This window comes from Schistocerca gregaria, chromosome 11 (assembly GCF_023897955.1).
Source record: "Schistocerca gregaria isolate iqSchGreg1 chromosome 11, iqSchGreg1.2, whole genome shotgun sequence".
In the NCBI taxonomy this organism is placed as follows: domain Eukaryota; kingdom Metazoa; phylum Arthropoda; class Insecta; order Orthoptera; family Acrididae; genus Schistocerca; species Schistocerca gregaria.
In genome coordinates, this window is record NC_064930.1 from 11,107,726 (window position 1) to 11,123,790 (window position 16,065).

Sequence of the window (16,065 nt, forward strand, 5' to 3'; positions counted from 1 at the left end):
CGGTAGAGCATGAGACTCTTAATCATAGGGTCGTGGGTTCGAGCCCTACCCTGGGCGGAACGGAATTTTTCTCCGCTGCAGATGTAAATTACCGATTTTCTGATTAACGTGATGTAATGGAAATAGCAACTTTAAAATTTGCCTACGTCTCCATCAGTCGCAAGAAAACTGTATTTGAAGGTGAAGGTGATTTTGTAGCCATGTGTGAAAGTCATGTTCTGAAGTGCAGGTGATTTTGTTTGGAGAGAACATCGGCTACGTGTCAGATGTGTATCCAAGCAGTAATGGGTCGCCATAGCTGCAAATATTAGTGAAAAATATGAAGTGTTGACAGCTGAAGTCTGAAGATTCAGACGACCGTACGGACGAAGTACGCCAAAGTTCCGCTAGGCCGCGCCTCTTTAGCTCAGTGGTAGAGCACTGGTCTAGTAAACCAGGAGTCGTGAGTTCCATCCTCACAGGAGGAAGACGAATTTTGGAAATCAGTTGCGCGTCATGGCCGTATAGCAAACAGTATCTGTGATGGCGAACAATTAGCGTGAGGAGTTTTATTAAGAATTACTCTCAGATGTGATTAAGGCGAATGGCGCTGATAAAGCATTTGCCAAAGCGGTACGGCATAAGGTGGGACGAGGCAGTGTGAATTACATTTTATAGATGTATTTCTCACAAATCGCTGAGCCTCTCGCGGTCGTCGTCGTCGTCGTCGTCGTCGTCGTCGTCGCCGTCGTCGCCGCCGCTTCTGCAGAAGTAGCAAATGGCCATCGTAGCAAATGCGGCGAGGGACACCCTGCCATCGATTCCGATTGCGCAAAGTGTGTGGTCTTGTTTTCCTGTCTATGTTTGGTCGGTCTCGTAAGAGGTTGAATGTAACGAATGGGTGGGAAAGAGTAAGGGGCAGCGGCTGTGTGGAACGAAAACACAATTCCTCAGGGGGTGTGAGCGTTTCGAGATGAATCGTATATAAGTTTTACTTGGTCGTCAGTGACCGTGTGGCCTAATGGATAAGGCGTCGGACTTCGGATCCGAAGATTGCAGGTTCGAATCCTGTCACGGTCGTGTTTTTCCAGTTCTGAGAAACAAACATACCGTTTTAATGTAGCAATTGTGCAGTACGAAACCGTCTGAATGTTGCTGTTGACCATTTTGTGCTTGGAGATGGTCTTGAGCTTGAAACACACACAAGAAGACCGGTGTTAACTAGCGAAATGGTCGGCAGAGTGCCCTCACCGCGAGGTTTGACTGGCACTTGCACATCTAAAACAACGTCGGAAAGTAACTCGTTCGGCTTTTGAGTCACGTCAAGTATGTGTGTTAATTTTGACGCCGCTAGCTCTGCAGATTGTCATGCAATTCCTTTACCTCTCAGAAATGATTATGAAATAAAAGTGAAGTACGTGACGAGTGTGACGTTAGGAAAACATTAGGCAGCATGGAGAGATTCTGTATGGGACCAACCAACCCAAACGAGTACTGTGTGATCTGCTACCCAGCATGTACCCAACGAGGCAGCACGGCTAGCTCAGTCGGTAGAGCATGAGACTCTTAATCATAGGGTCGTGGGTTCGAGCCCTACCCTGGGCGGAACGGAATTTTTCTCCGCTGCAGATGTAAATTACCGATTTTCTGATTAACGTGATGTAATGGAAATAGCAACTTTAAAATTTGCCTACGTCTCAATCAGTCGCAAGAAAACTGTATTTGAAGGTGAAGGTGATTTTGTAGACATGTGAAAGTCATGTTCTGAAGTGCAGGTGGTTTTGTTTGGAGAGAACATCGGCTACGTGTCAGATGTGTAGCCAAGCAGTAATGGGTCACCATAGCTGCTAATATTAGTCAAAAATATGAAGTGTTGTCAGCTGAAGTCTGAAGATTCAGACGACCGTGCGGCGAAGTACGCAAAAGTTCCGCTAGGCCGCGCCTCTTTAGCTCAGTGGTAGAGCACTGGTCTAGTAAACCAGGAGTCGTGAGTTCCATCCTCACAGGAGGAAGACGAATTTTGGAAATCAGTTGCGCGTCATGGCCGTATAGCAAACAGTATCTGTGATGGCGAACAATTAGCGTGAGGAGTTTTATTAAGAATTACTCTCAGATGTGATTAAGGCGAATGGCGCTGATAAAGCATTTGCCAAAGCGGTACGGCATAAGGTGGGACGAGGCAGTGTGAATTACATTTTATAGATGTATTTCTCACAAATCGCTGAGCCTCTCGCGGTCGTCGTCGTCGTCGTCGTCGTCGTCGTCGTCGTCGTCGCCGTCGCCGTCGCCGCCGCCGCTTCTGCAGAAGTAGCAAATGGCCATCGTAGCAAATGCGGCGAGGGACACCCTGCCATCGATTCCGATTGCGCAAAGTGTGTGGTCTTGTTTTCCTGTCTATGTTTGGTCGGTCTCGTAAGAGGTTGAATGTAACGAATGGGTGGGAAAGAGTAAGGGGCAGCGGCTGTGTGGAACGAAAACACAATTCCTCAGGGGGTGTGAGCGTTTCGAGATGAATCGTATATAAGTAATACTTGATCGTCAGTGACGGAGTGGCCTAATGGATAAGGCGTCGGACTTCGGATCCGAAGATTGCAGGTTCGAATCCTGTCACGGTCGTGTTTTTCCAGTTCTGAGAAACAAACATACCGTTTTAATGTAGCAATTGTGCAGTACGAAACCGTCTGAATGTTGCTGTTGACCATTTTGTGCTTGGAGATGGTCTTGAGCTTGAAACACACACAAGAAGACCGGTGTTAACTAGCGAAATGGTCGGCAGAGTGCCCTCACCGCGAGGTTTGACTGGCACTTGCACATCTAAAACAACGTCGGAAAGTAACTCGTTCGGCTTTTGAGTCACGTCAAGTATGTGTGTTAATTTTGACGCCGCTAGCTCTGCAGATTGTCATGCAATTCCTTTACCTCTCAGAAATGATTATGAAATAAAAGTGAAGTACGTGACGAGTGTGACGTTAGGAAAACATTAGGCAGCATGGAGAGATTCTGTATGGGACCAACCAACCCAAACGAGTACTGTGTGATCTGCTACCCAGCAGGTACCCAACGAGGCAGCACGGCTAGTTCAGTCGGTAGAGCATGAGACTCTTAATCATAGGGTCGTTGGTTCGAGCCCTACCCTGGGCGGAACGGAATTTTTCTCCGCTGCAGATGTAAATTACCGATTTTCTGATTAACGTGATGTAATGGAAATAGCAACTTTAAAATTTGCCTACGTCTCAATCAGTCGCAAGAAAACTGTATTTGAAGGTGAAGGTGATTTTGTAGACATGTGAAAGTCATGTTCTGAAGTGCAGGTGGTTTTGTTTGGAGAGAACATCGGCTACGTGTCAGATGTGTAGCCAAGCAGTAATGGGTCACCATAGCTGCTAATATTAGTCAAAAATATGAAGTGTTGTCAGCTGAAGTCTGATGATTCAGACGACCGTGCGGCGAAGTACGCAAAAGTTCCGCTAGGCCGCGCCTCTTTAGCTCAGTGGTAGAGCACTGGTCTAGTAAACCAGGAGTCGTGAGTTCCATCCTCACAGGAGGAAGACGAATTTTGGAAATCAGTTGCGCGTCATGGCCGTATAGCAAACAGTATCTGTGATGGCGAACAATTAGCGTGAGGAGTTTTATTAAGAATTACTCTCAGATGTGATTAAGGCGAATGGCGCTGATAAAGCATTTGCCAAAGCGGTACGGCATAAGGTGGGACGAGGCAGTGTGAATTACATTTTATAGATGTATTTCTCACAAATCGCTGAGCCTCTCGCGGTCGTCGTCGTCGTCGTCGTCGTCGTCGTCGCCGCCGCCGCTTCTGCAGAAGTAGCAAATGGCCATCGTAGCAAATGCGGCGAGGGACACCCTGCCATCGATTCCGATTGCGCAAAGTGTGTGGTCTTGTTTTCCTGTCTATGTTTGGTCGGTCTCGTAAGAGGTTGAATGTAACGAATGGGTGGGAAAGAGTAAGGGGCAGCGGCTGTGTGGAACGAAAACACAATTCCTCAGGGGGTGTGAGCGTTTCGAGATGAATCGTATATAAGTAATACTTGATCGTCAGTGACGGTGTGGCCTAATGGATAAGGCGTCGGACTTCGGATCCGAAGATTGCAGGTTCGAATCCTGTCACGGTCGTGTTTTTCCAGTTCTGAGAAACAAACATACCGTTTTAATGTAGCAATTGTGCAGTACGAAACCGTCTGAATGTTGCTGTTGACCATTTTGTGCTTGTAGATGGTCTTGAGCTTGAAACACACACAAGAAGACCGGTGTTAACTAGCGAAATGGTCGGCAGAGTGCCCTCACCGCGAGGTTTGACTGGCACTTGCACATCTAAAACAACGTCGGAAAGTAACTCGTTCGGCTTTTGAGTCACGTCAAGTATGTGTGTTAATTTTGACGCCGCTAGCTCTGCAGATTGTCATGCAATTCCTTTACCTCTCAGAAATGATTATGAAATAAAAGTGAAGTACGTGACGAGTGTGACGTTAGGAAAACATTAGGCAGCATGGAGAGATTCTGTATGGGACCAACCAACCCAAACGAGTACTGTGTGATCTGCTACCCAGCAGGTACCCAACGAGGCAGCACGGCTAGCTCAGTCGGTAGAGCATGAGACTCTTAATCATAGGGTCGTGGGTTCGAGCCCTACCCTGGGCGGAACGGAATTTTTCTCCGCTGCAGATGTAAATTACCGATTTTCTGATTAACGTGATGTAATGGAAATAGCAACTTTAAAATTTGCCTACGTCTCAATCAGTCGCAAGAAAACTGTATTTGAAGGTGAAGGTGATTTTGTAGACATGTGAAAGTCATGTTCTGAAGTGCAGGTGGTTTTGTTTGGAGAGAACATCGGCTACGTGTCAGATGTGTAGCCAAGCAGTAATGGGTCACCATAGCTGCTAATATTAGTCAAAAATATGAAGTGTTGTCAGCTGAAGTCTGATGATTCAGACGACCGTGCGGCGAAGTACGCAAAAGTTCCGCTAGGCCGCGCCTCTTTAGCTCAGTGGTAGAGCACTGGTCTAGTAAACCAGGAGTCGTGAGTTCCATCCTCACAGGAGGAAGACGAATTTTGGAAATCAGTTGCGCGTCATGGCCGTATAGCAAACAGTATCTGTGATGGCGAACAATTAGCGTGAGGAGTTTTATTAAGAATTACTCTCAGATGTGATTAAGGCGAATGGCGCTGATAAAGCATTTGCCAAAGCGGTACGGCATAAGGTGGGACGAGGCAGTGTGAATTACATTTTATAGATGTATTTCTCACAAATCGCTGAGCCTCTCGCGGTCGTCGTCGTCGTCGTCGTCGTCGTCGCCGTCGATGCCGCCGCTTCTGCAGAAGTAGCTAATGGCCATCGTAGCAAATGCGGCGAGGGACACCCTGCCATCGATTCCGATTGCGCAAAGTGTGTGGTCTTGTTTTCCTGTCTATGTTTGGTCGGTCTCGTAAGAGGTTGAATGTAACGAATGGGTGGGAAAGAGTAAGGGGCAGCGGCTGTGTGGAACGAAAACACAATTCCTCAGGGGGTGTGAGCGTTTCGAGATGAATCGTATATAAGTACTACTTGGTCGTCAGTGACGGTGTGGCCTAATGGATAAGGCGTCGGACTTCGGATCCGAAGATTGCAGGTTCGAATCCTGTCACGGTCGTGTTTTTCCAGTTCTGAGAAACAAACATACCGTTTTAATGTAGCAATTGTGCAGTACGAAACCGTCTGAATGTTGCTGTTGACCATTTTGTGCTTGGAGATGGTCTTGAGCTTGAAACACACACAAGAAGACCGGTGTTAACTAGCGAAATGGTCGGCAGAGTGCCCTCACCGCGAGGTTTGACTGGCACTTGCATATCTAAAACAACGTCGGAAAGTAACTCGTTCGGGTTTTGAGTCACGTCAAGTATGTGTGTTAGTTTTGACGCCGCTAGCTCTGCAGATTGTCATGCATTTCCTTTACCTCTCAGAAATGATTATGAAATAAAAGTGAAGTACGTGACGTGTGTGACGTTAGGAAAACATTAGGCAGCATGGAGAGATTCTGTATGGGACCAACCAACCCAAACGAGTACTGTGTGATCTGCTACCCAGCAGGTACCCAACGAGGCGACACGGCTAGCTCAGTCGGTAGAGCATGAGACTCTTAATCATGGGGTCGTGGGTTCGAGCCCTACCCTGGGCGGAACGGAATTTTTCTCCTTTGCAGATGTAAATTACCGATTTTCTGATTAACGTGACGTAATGGAAATAGCAACTTTAAAATTTGCCTACGTCTCCATCAGTCGCAAGAAAACTGTATTTGAAGGTGAAGGTGATTTTGTAGCCATGTGTGAAAGTCATGTTCTGAAGTGCAGGTGATTTTGTTTGGAGAGAACATCGGCTACGTGTCAGATGTGTATCCAAGCAGTAATGGGTCGCCATAGCTGCAAATATTAGTGAAAAATATGAAGTGTTGTCAGCTGAAGTCTGAAGATTCAGACGACCGTACGGACGAAGTACGCCAAAGTTCCGCTAGGCCGCGCCTCTTTAGCTCAGTGGTAGAGCACTGGTCTAGTAAACCAGGAGTCGTGAGTTCCATCCTCACAGGAGGAAGACGAATTTTGGAAATCAGTTGCGCGTCATGGCCGTATAGCAAACAGTATCTGTGATGGCGAACAATTAGCGTGAGGAGTTTTATTAAGAATTACTCTCAGATGTGATTAAGGCGAATGGCGCTGATAAAGCATTTGCCAAAGCGGTACGGCATAAGGTGGGACGAGGCAGTGTGAATTACATTTTATAGATGTATTTCTCACAAATCGCTGAGCCTCTCGCGGTCCTCGTCGTCGTCGTCGTCGTCGTCGTCGCCGTCGCCGCCGCCGCTTCTGCAGAAGTAGCAAATGGCCATCGTAGCAAATGCGGCGAGGGACACCCTGCCATCGATTCCGATTGCGCAAAGTGTGTGGTCTTGTTTTCCTGTCTATGTTTGGTCGGTCTCGTAAGAGGTTGAATGTAACGAATGGGTGGGAAAGAGTAAGAGGCAGCGGCTGTGTGGAACGAAAACACAATTCCTCAGGGGGTGTGAGCGTTTCGAGATGAATCGTATATAAGTAATACTTCGTCGTCAGTGACCGTGTGGCCTAATGGATAAGGCGTCGGACTTCGGATCCGAAGATTGCAGGTTCGAATCCTGTCACGGTCGTGTTTTTCCAGTTCTGAGAAACAAACTTACCGTTTTAATGTAGCAATTGTGCAGTACGAAACCGTCTGAATGTTGCTGTTGACCATTTTGTGCTTGGAGATGGTCTTGAGCTTGAAACACACACAAGAAGACCGGTGTTAACTAGCGAAATGGTCGGCAGAGTGCCCTCACCGCGAGGTTTGACTGGCACTTGCACATCTAAAACAACGTCGGAAAGTAACTCGTTCGGCTTTTGAGTCACGTCAAGTATGTGTGTTAATTTTGACGCCGCTAGCTCTGCAGATTGTCATGCAATTCCTTTACCTCTCAGAAATGATTATGAAATAAAAGTGAAGTACGTGACGAGTGTGACGTTAGGAAAACATTAGGCAGCATGGAGAGATTCTGTATGGGACCAACCAACCCAAACGAGTACTGTGTGATCTGCTACCCAGTAGGTACCCAACGAGGCAGCACGGCTAGCTCAGACGGTAGAGCATGAGACTCTTAATCACAGGGTCGTGGGTTCGACCCCTTCGCTGGGCGGAACGGAATTTTTTTCCACTGCAGATGTAAATTACCGATTTTCTGATTAACGTGATGTAATGGAAATAGCAACTTTAAAATTTGCCTACGTCTCAATCAGTCGCAAGAAAACTGTATTTGAAGGTGAAGGTGATTTTGTAGACATGTGAAAGTCATGTTCTGAAGTGCAGGTGGTTTTGTTTGGAGAGAACATCGGCTACGTGTCAGATGTGTATCCAAGCAGTAATGGGTCGCCATACCTGCTAATATTAGTCAAAAATATGAAGTGTTGTCAGCTGAAGTCTGAAGATTCAGACGACCGTGCGGCGAAGTACGCAAAAGTTCCGCTAGGCCGCGCCTCTTTAGCTCAGTGGTAGAGCACTGGTCTAGTAAACCAGGAGTCGTGAGTTCCATCCTTACAGGAGGAAGACGGATTTTTGAAATCAGTTGCGCGTCATGGCCGTATAGCAAACAGTATCTGTGATGGCGAACAATTAGCGAGAGGCGTTTTATTAAGAATTACTCTCAGATGTGATTAAGGCGAATGGCGCTGATAAAGCATTTGCCAAAGCGGTACGGCATAAGGTGGGACGAGGCAGTGTGAATTACATTTTATTGATGTATTTCTCACAAATCGCTGAGCCTCTCGCGGTCGTCGTCGTCGTCGTCGTCGTCGTCGTCGCCGTCGATGCCGCCGCTTCTGCAGAAGTAGCTAATGGCCATCGTAGCAAATGCGGCGAGGGACACCCTGCCATCGATTCCGATTGCGCAAAGTGTGTGGTCTTGTTTTCCTGTCTATGTTTGGTCGGTCTCGTAAGAGGTTGAATGTAACGAATGTGTGGGAAAGAGTAAGGGGCAGCGGCTGTGTGGAACGAAAACACAATTCCTCAGGGGGTGTGAGCGTTTCGAGATGAATCGTATATAAGTAGTACTTGGTCGTCAGTGACGGTGTGGCCTAATGGACCATTCTGGCTTTAGCCGTCGCCGCGGTCGGACGTGCTTGTTGTTTACTCCGCGTACGTTAGCGCTATCGCCGGTGTTTGGTGTTTACGTGAAGTTCGCTGTACATTTTCGCTGTTATTTTTTGAGTGGTGTCTCTGATAAGTGTTTTTATAGTGCTTTCGTCCGTTCCACGTCTCGTGCTTCGCCGCAATTTCGGTTGTTGCCGGAATTTCGTCGGAACCGACGACCATGTCTGACACCGTCAGGAAGAATACTTTAGTCTTCTCGTTCGAGAAAGAAACACGGCCGGTCCAACCCACTGCGCTGGAAATCCACGATTGGCTGACTGAGGTAATCGGTATAAATTCTGACTCTGTTCATACCACGCAATTAGATGCTGAAAAATACTGTGTTTTTGTTAAATTTCTGAACTCAGTGACAGTCGATAAGTTGCTTGCAAAATGGGGTAATTCCGTCGAATTTGTTCATCGAGACGGTTCAAAAAGTAATGTCTCTGTACGAAAAGCTGATATCATGTACACCAATGTCAGGATTTTGAATGTTCCAATTGAAATTGATAATCAGTTGATCAAGGACGCTCTATCTAAATATGGCGAAGTTAAATCTATCTATAACGAAAGATGGTCGAAGCTATACAAGATACAGTGTTTTAATGGCATTAGATCCGTTGAAATGGAGGTGAAAGCCAACATTCCGTCCCATATATCCGTTGCAGGCCATAAAGCACATGTTGTGTATTCTGGTCAGGAGCGCACGTGCAATATTTGCAATGAGACAGGTCATTTCCGACAAGATTGTCCGCGCCGTGTTTTTGTTCTTCGGAACAATCTAACACAGCGTCAAAAACTGACCCTCAGCGAAGTCTTACCAAATAGCACTTCCCTTCTTTCGGTTAACGACAGTGGTGCATGTACTTCTGCAGTGCCCGCCATAACTACTACGGAGTTCCCTCCCCTGAGCGTCATTACATCACACCCTTCTGTTCCCGATTGCGATCTCCAGAATAAGAAGCGACCGTTGGAAATGACCGATGACGGCTCGGACGGCGAGTCCGCCCGTAATTCGCCTTCCACCCGCAAGCAGAAGCAGTGTAATGCGGATGTACTCGAGGAAACAAACAGTACATGTATTGACGTGACGACAGCCGCTAAGGCAACCCGGCCGCTGTCGGCGGCTGAACAGGTACAAACGGTCCACGGAGGGGACGCAGTAACGATTGTCGCGGAGACGGAAGAGGCTCACTCCGAAGCACAAGAGGTGACGGAGCGGAACCCAACTCAAGAATTTACAGACCCACAAACCGCCGACTCAGTCAGTGCTCTGGAGCTAGTGACGGAAGAACAAGGAAATGGCACTCGTAAAAAGGACGCTGTTGAGACAGCTTCGGTCACAACGGTGGTAAAGATAGACAATCCGAATGACGGCGCGTTGAACCAAGATGTCCGAAGACGCCGACTCAAACTGCAACCTAATCTCAAAGCTTCCCGTAACCAAAGCAAACAACAACCAGCACAAGAGGAAGCGACGGCCAAGAACGTCTTGTATGAAATCATCACGGAAAGACCTAAGGAGGTACCTTCAAGTGACATTAGTGATGCAAAGCCCCTCGGTAAAACTAAAACCCGAGATGTTCGGAATCCTGCACCAAAATGAGGCTGTAAGATGAAAAAACAAAAGGATTTTGTTGAACCAGTTTCATTTCTAATTGTACTACTGTCTTAGTCATATTTCAGAGGAACCAGATGAAGTGTTTACCGAGCTTCAAATACTGACTATTCTTTTAGGTGTTTGTTTAAGCAGAGTCGTTTCTCCCTTCTAGGAGCTGCACATCTCTTTTTTTTTTTTTTTATTAATATTTTGTTATCTTTTTAATCACTTATTTACTTTTTATGCAAACTAAATGTCCCAGGCATATACAATTACGACTATCAATATTAACAGGATTACATCCGTGACTAAAGTTACAGCGCTCAAGGATTATTTATATGAGTCAGGGACGGACATTGCTTTCCTACAGGAAGTAGTGCTGACTAATCTTACAGTGCCTGGATATTTGGCGATTTTAAATGTCTCACTTGACACCAACGTCGGTACAGCAATTTTAGTCAGGGAGGGGATTCCTGTCTCGGATATCGAGAGGTTGGACTCCGGCAGAGCGATAGGTATAAAAGTCTTTGGTTCTACCCTTATCAATCTGTATGCCCCTTCTGGCACATCTAATAGAATGGAAAGAGCACAGTTCTATAAAGAAGAAATCATTTATTTATTACGGAAAAACCCAAAAGATCTTATAATAGGCGGTGATTTTAATTGTGTGATAAATAAGAAAGACCAGGTTCCGAATTTTAATACCTGCAGTGAACTGAAGCGTTTCGTCACTGTTTTACAGCTTAAAGATGCTTGGGAAATAATGTATCCCACATTTGTGGCATTTACATTCCTAGGTCCTCACTCACGTAGCAGGATCGACAGACTCTACATATCGCAAAGTCTAGTTAGCTCCTTCATTAAAGCAGAGACGATTCCAGTTTACTTTTCTGATCATAGCTCCGTGCTAGCTTCCATCAACCTTACTGCGCAACCCACTCGCCGTTTTAGAAGTTCATGGCACCTTAATACGTCACTGATGCAGGACGACGGATTAGAAGAAAGTTTGACAGAAGCGTGGGCATTGTGCCTCCGCTCTGCAGATAGACACGTCTCAGTACTAGACTGGTGGTGCAACAGGGCAAAGCCTAAACTGAGAAAAGTTCTCATCCAGTATAGTGTACAACGAACGAAAGACTTGAAAAATTCCATAGAATTTTATTATACCATGCTGCGAAATTTATATGAGCAGGCAAACACTTCCAACGTCCGTCTGGCAGATATCAAGCAAACTAAGGCCAAATTGCTCAGTCTTAAAAGACAGCAGATGGAGGGTCTGAAATTAAAATCCAAGGCTAAGACAGTCGTGGAGGATGAACATGCTTCCTTGTACCATCTACTGAAGCACGAAAGAAACAGGAGACGCACCTTCATTGATGGACTTCAGTCTGAAACTGGCGAGACACTCACGACTCAGAGAGACATCGTCAATGCAGTGCACAAATATTACGAAGACCTATACACTGCCAACCCGGTATGTGAAGAGTCCTTCGATGAGTTCCTTAGTTACATAGCTCCACAGGTCTCGGACGAGGAAAACGAAGACCTTCTCGTTGAGTGTACTAACGAAGATATCCACAGAATCATCTGCAAATCTCCTCTGAGGAAATCGCCGGGACCGGATGGTTTGCCTGTTGAATTTTATAAACGATACTGGCCACTGATTGGTGACATGTTTACCCGAATGACGAACGAGGTGCTTCAGGGAAAGCATTTACCTGCTGTTTTTAAAGAGAGCACAATAGTACTAATCCCAAAAAATGCTGCAAAAAGAAACCTCAACAACTTTCGTCCTATCTCCCTGTTAAACTCCGATTATAAAATCATCGGCAGAATTTTAAACAACAGACTCTCACAGTTGGCCAAAAAGATAGTAAGTCCATACCAGTCCTGTGTGCCTACCAAGAGCATTTTCAAAAGCATAGCTGAATATAGAGATATAATTGCAATCACTGCTGTGACCACCATAAAATGTGCTATCATGTTTATTGACTTCCAGAAAGCATTTGATCGTGTGGATCATAGATTCCTTAGTGCCACACTGAACAAAATAGGTTTTAATGAGCGAGTCGTAAGTGTGATCAGAAATGTTGCAACAGGCATCAGCGCTTGTATATCAGTTAACTGCCAGAGGACAAAGCAGATTCAGATCAGGCGCGGCGTTCCTCAAGGAAGCCCCCTTTCCATGTTCCTATTCGTGCTTTCATTAGAACCTTTCCTCCGCAGTGTTCATGCCACTCTAACTGGCATCACATTATCTGGTCACCGAACAGTCATAAACGCCTATGCCGATGATGTCGGAGTCGTCCTGCGAAATCCCGACGACATTTTGAAATTGGAAACGCTAATTAAAAAGTACTGTAGAGTCTCCGGAGCAGGTGTCAACGCAAACAAAAGCAAACTCCTAAACCTGCGGGGTTTTCAACATACCACCTTAGCCTGGGCCACAATGGTCACCCAATGCAAAGCACTAGGAATAACACTGACACCTTGTCCGTTAAAAATGGCAGCTATCAATTGGAGAAATACGTCGGGACAACTTCTTGGAACAACAAGAGAAAACCTCCACCGTAACTTGAACCAAGTTCAGAGGGTGATTTTCATTAACCACTGCATTCTCTCCAGGAGTTACTTTATAGCACAGATCTTCCCACTACCGAAAATGATTGGAAAAAAGATAATGTCTACCATTGCCAGCTATCTTTGGAGAGGGGATATATTCAGAGTCGACGCAAAAACTGCGACCTTAGATCCCAGGAATGGAGGTTTGGGGTTAGTTGACATCAGAAATAAGGCGTCTGCGCTTTTTATAAAAAGGACCGCCACTATCCTTAGCGACCACGCTGATAGCATTACAACTAAATTATTTGAAGTTGTCAGGCCTGCCAGTTTACAGGCGCCGGTGAATGTGCAAAAAATAAATAACCGGCTCCAGTACGTTCGTGTATATTTTGTGGAATTCAGCTATCTCGGCGGTGTCATCATCAACTCACGACGGATCACGGCCCGCGATATTCTGTGCCATCGAAAGAAAATGGAGGGGAGAAACAAATTGGAAAGTAAATACCCACACACTGATTGGGACGCCATATGGAAAAATATTAATATGCGTGGTCTACCATCGGACGTCAAGTCAGCGTGGTATAAAACAGTGAATGAGACCGTAAGCACCAATGAAAGGTTACATGCAATCGGCGTTAGCGACACGAACCTATGTCTCAAATGTAAATTGATCGACACGTTAGTGCACAGATTCACGTGCGGTGGCAATCTACAACTCTGTAATTGGATTAGGGAACAACTGGCTTTTCTTACGAGATCTTCGGTGGAAAATTTTCCCCCTGTTACTTTCCTCAGGCCTCAGACTTGCTATTTTCCAGCAGCAAAAAACAACTCGGTCCATTGGTTAATGGGACACTATGTGAATTACGTAATTAATCACCTGGGAAATGACAATTCCACTGATTTTTACATGTACTTGAAGTGTGCTTTTTATAACGCCCTGAAATATAAAGACCACAAGAAAAACTACGGCAATATGCTTAAAATTGTATTCGAGCGACTGGGCATTGGTTGACAAGCCAACGAGATAAACAAAAATCGTTTATTTAAGCGAAACGACGCTTAAACAAAAACAATTGGGGAGAAGTACAATTTTACAGTTTCATATTACAATCACTTATCCTCTGCTGGCAAAGAAGGCTATTTTGTTTATTGCACAGAAGAAGCCGAAGCCGAAAGCCAGTATCGCAGGGTTAAAGATAAATTGTTTTCTTATACATTCATTTTATGACTGAGAAGGAAGTCTCATTTGTTTCCATGGAAGGGAACATACTTTTTTATTATTATTATTAATCTCAAGAAGGAAAGGAGGCTATGGAATTAGTGCCTTAACATAAAATTCCTTCTTCACATTCCATGAAGATTTTTCTTTTACAATAAAAAAAATAACAAACAAACAAAAATAATAATAATAACAATAAAAAAACTAAACAGAAATTAAAAAAATAATATACAGGTTCAGGGTCCACTACTTCCTACAACTTTATTATATATTACAAAGAAGTATGCTAGGTTGCCGAGAAGCAGTGGACGAGGAAAAAAAAAAAAAAAAAAAAAAAAAAAAAAAAAAAAAAAAAAGCACTAAAGCTATAACCTTCAATCTCTATTGCCTCGGCATGACATAAATTTTTTGTTTCAAATGAAGCATCTTTTGGTTCAGGATTTCGAAGGCAAAACAGCATATATCTACGTATACACAAGATGTAAAATTTCTTATTGAAAACTATGATAAAGACACGCCTCAGCAACAGGACTGGGTGGAGACATCGCGGCCAGGCCTCGAGAAAGAAAAAAAAAAAACAAAAAAAAAAAAAAATGGATAAGGCGTCGGACTTCGGATCCGAAGATTGCAGGTTCGAATCCTGTCACGGTCGTGTTTTTCCAGTTATGAGAAACAAACATACCGTTTTAATGTAGCAATTGTGCAGTACGAAACCGTCTGAATGTTGCTGTTGACCATTTTGTGCTTGGAGATGGTCTTGAGCTTGAAACACACACAAGAAGACCGGTGTTAACTAGCGAAATGGTCGGCAGAGTGCCCTCACCGCGAGGTTTGACTGGCACTTGCACATCTAAAACAACGTCGGAAAGTAACTCGTTCGGCTTTTGAGTCACGTCAAGTATGTGTGTTAATTTTGACGCCGCTAGCTCTGCAGATTGTCATGCAATTCCTTTACCTCTCAGAAATGATTATGAAATAAAAGTGAAGTACGTGACGAGTGTGACGTTAGGAAAACATTAGGCAGCATGGAGAGATTCTGTATGGGACCAACCAACCCAAACGAGTACTGTGTGATCTGCTACCCAGCAGGTACCCAACGAGGCAGCACGGCTAGCTCAGTCGGTAGAGCATGAGACTCTTAATCATAGGGTCGTGGGTTCGAGCCCTACCCTGGGCGGAACGGAATTTTTCTCCGCTGCAGATGTAAATTACCGATTTTCTGATTAACGTGATGTAATGGAAATAGCAACTTTAAAATTTGCCTACGTCTCCATCAGTCGCAAGAAAACTGTATTTGAAGGTGAAGGTGATTTTGTAGACATGTGTAAAAGTCATGTTCTGAAGTGCAGGTGATTTTGTTTGGAGAGAACATCGGCTACTTGTCAGATGTGTATCCAAGCAGTAATGGGTCGCCATAGCTGCAAATATTAGTGAAAAATATGAAGTGTTGTCAGCTGAAGTCTGAAGATTCAGACGACCGTACGGACGAAGTACGCAAAAGTTCCGCTAGGCCGCGCCTCTTTAGCTCAGTGGTAGAGCAGTGGTCTAGTAAACCAGGAGTCGTGAGTTCCATCCTCACAGGAGGAAGACGAATTTTGGAAATCAGTTGCGCGTCATGGCCGTATAGCAAACAGTATCTGTGATGGCGAACAATTAGCGTGAGGAGTTTTATTAAGAATTACCCTCAGATGTGATTAAGGCGAATGGCGCTGATAAAGCATTTGCCAAAGCGGTACGGCATACGGTGGGACGAGGCAGTGTGAATTACATTTTTTGGATGTATTTCTCACAAATCGCTGAGCCTCTCGCGGTCGTCGTCGTCGTCGTCGTCGTCGTCGTCGCCGCCGCCGCTTCTGCAGAAATAGCAAATGGCCATCGTAGCAAATGCGGCGAGGGACACCCTGCCATCGATTCCGATTGCGCAAAGTGTGTGGTCTTGTTTTCCTGTCTATGTTTGGTCGGTCTCGTAAGAGGTTGAATGTAACGAATGGGTGGGAAAGAGTAAGGGGCAGCGG

General features: G+C 45.3%; 10 non-coding genes across 10 annotated transcripts; all 10 read left to right on the top strand.

Moving 5' to 3' along the window:
• The first annotated feature begins 395 nt into the window (after window positions 1-395).
• On the top strand, window positions 396-467 carry Trnat-agu (transfer RNA threonine (anticodon AGU)). Its single transcript has one exon. It is a non-coding gene; the product is annotated as a tRNA-Thr (tRNA).
• A 519-nt stretch (window positions 468-986) lies between these two features.
• Window positions 987-1,059, top strand: Trnar-ucg (transfer RNA arginine (anticodon UCG)). The gene has a single exon. It is a non-coding gene; the product is annotated as a tRNA-Arg (tRNA).
• An 860-nt stretch (window positions 1,060-1,919) lies between these two features.
• On the top strand, window positions 1,920-1,991 carry Trnat-agu (transfer RNA threonine (anticodon AGU)). The gene has a single exon. It is a non-coding gene; the product is annotated as a tRNA-Thr (tRNA).
• A 531-nt stretch (window positions 1,992-2,522) lies between these two features.
• Trnar-ucg (transfer RNA arginine (anticodon UCG)) lies at window positions 2,523-2,595 on the top strand. Its single transcript has one exon. It is a non-coding gene; the product is annotated as a tRNA-Arg (tRNA).
• Window positions 2,596-3,455: 860 nt separating this feature from the next.
• Window positions 3,456-3,527, top strand: Trnat-agu (transfer RNA threonine (anticodon AGU)). The gene has a single exon. It is a non-coding gene; the product is annotated as a tRNA-Thr (tRNA).
• A 510-nt stretch (window positions 3,528-4,037) lies between these two features.
• On the top strand, window positions 4,038-4,110 carry Trnar-ucg (transfer RNA arginine (anticodon UCG)). The gene has a single exon. It is a non-coding gene; the product is annotated as a tRNA-Arg (tRNA).
• Window positions 4,111-4,970: 860 nt separating this feature from the next.
• Trnat-agu (transfer RNA threonine (anticodon AGU)) lies at window positions 4,971-5,042 on the top strand. Its single transcript has one exon. It is a non-coding gene; the product is annotated as a tRNA-Thr (tRNA).
• A 513-nt stretch (window positions 5,043-5,555) lies between these two features.
• On the top strand, window positions 5,556-5,628 carry Trnar-ucg (transfer RNA arginine (anticodon UCG)). The gene has a single exon. It is a non-coding gene; the product is annotated as a tRNA-Arg (tRNA).
• An 863-nt stretch (window positions 5,629-6,491) lies between these two features.
• Trnat-agu (transfer RNA threonine (anticodon AGU)) lies at window positions 6,492-6,563 on the top strand. Its single transcript has one exon. It is a non-coding gene; the product is annotated as a tRNA-Thr (tRNA).
• Window positions 6,564-7,079: 516 nt separating this feature from the next.
• On the top strand, window positions 7,080-7,152 carry Trnar-ucg (transfer RNA arginine (anticodon UCG)). The gene has a single exon. It is a non-coding gene; the product is annotated as a tRNA-Arg (tRNA).
• Window positions 7,153-16,065: the final 8,913 nt, after the last annotated feature.